Source organism: Schistocerca americana, chromosome 3 (assembly GCF_021461395.2).
Source record: "Schistocerca americana isolate TAMUIC-IGC-003095 chromosome 3, iqSchAmer2.1, whole genome shotgun sequence".
In the NCBI taxonomy this organism is placed as follows: domain Eukaryota; kingdom Metazoa; phylum Arthropoda; class Insecta; order Orthoptera; family Acrididae; genus Schistocerca; species Schistocerca americana.
The window spans coordinates 487,566,468-487,567,819 of NC_060121.1; the positions used below are offsets into that span (position 1 = coordinate 487,566,468).

Consider the following 1,352-nt stretch of genomic DNA (forward strand, 5'->3'; position numbering starts at 1 on the left):
CGGGGTGATCTCACGCGGTCACAAGTGATGAATCCTCAAATCTGAAGTTGTAACACATATTTTCTATGCAACGGTCACGTGTGAGTGCTAGTTTGTTCGAAGCATCATGAATAGAAACAGATTGCGCATTTCATTCCACTGACGGAGCAACAGCTAAGGAACGACAATTTTTCGAATAGGATGACTGTCACATGTGAACTGCGGTTTATGGGTTCCATTGTTTGAGTGGATGAAGCGCAGCACAACTTAGTGGAACTGTCTATCGTAAACCTCTTCGAACCGTCCTGAAGAAAATCGTATTACTGTTTGGAAGGAAACTGCACACACTTTGCGATGATATTCAAGCAGTGTGCACAGAAAATCTATTCATCATTTTGATACACGGTACGGAATCTATAGTCACAAACAAAAGTGTATCGAAGTAGAAGTGCTACAAATTGAAATTTCTTTTAATTAGAGAGTTCACTTTCATGTATGAAAATACGAGGGTTGGATCTTAAATAGTGGCTACTATTTATTCACAACGGCCTTGCCATAGTGGTAACACCGGTTCCCGTCAGATCACCGAAGTTAAGCGCTGTCGGGCTGGGCTAGCACTTGAATGGGTGACCATCCGGTCTGCCGAGCGCTGTTGGAAAGCAGGGTGCACTCAGCCCTTGTGAGACAAACTGAGGAGCTGCTTGATTGAGAAGTAATGGCTCCGGTCTCGGAAACTGACATACGCCGAGAGAGCGGTGTGCTGACCACATGCCCCTCCATATCCACATCCAGTGATGCTTGTGGGCTGAGGATGACACGGCGGCCGATCGGTAACGTTGGGCCTTCATGGCCTGCTAGTGAGGAATTTAATTTAATTTCAATTTATTCACAACCGATACAATAGAGTTACACGTTTGCACCGGTTACTATCCTCCAAAGTAGTCACCAGCGTTGTGTAGGACCCGTTGCCAGCTATGTGGAAGGCATAGTATACCGTTAGCAGAGCCTGATTTGTTGATGGTGCGAATGGAGCGGTCTACTGCCTGTCGAATCTATGGAATAGTTCTGAAGCGAGTGCCACGAAGTGGTTCCTTCACCTTCGGAATCAAACCAAAGTCACAATGACTTGTGCAAAATGATGAGTGGGTTGCACAGAAAGTGTCACCGCTTCTTTCGCGAAGCTACCACAGGGGCAGCCCTCCGTCACCAACCTCACACACAAAAACAGCCTTCGACTAAGATGGGTGAACCTCTCTGTTCAGGTATTGGAAACCTAAGTTGGTCATCCTGTGCTCTCCTACGAACGAGAAACAACATCGTCTGCTCCCAGCAGACGATCACCAACTCAGCGTTTCCCACAAAACAAAGCCGAA

The 1,352-nt window shown here is 46.7% G+C and overlaps 1 pseudogene; it reads left to right on the top strand.

Moving 5' to 3' along the window:
- Nucleotides 1-519: 519 nt before the first annotated feature.
- Nucleotides 520-637, top strand: LOC124608394 (annotated as a pseudogene).
- Nucleotides 638-1,352: the final 715 nt, after the last annotated feature.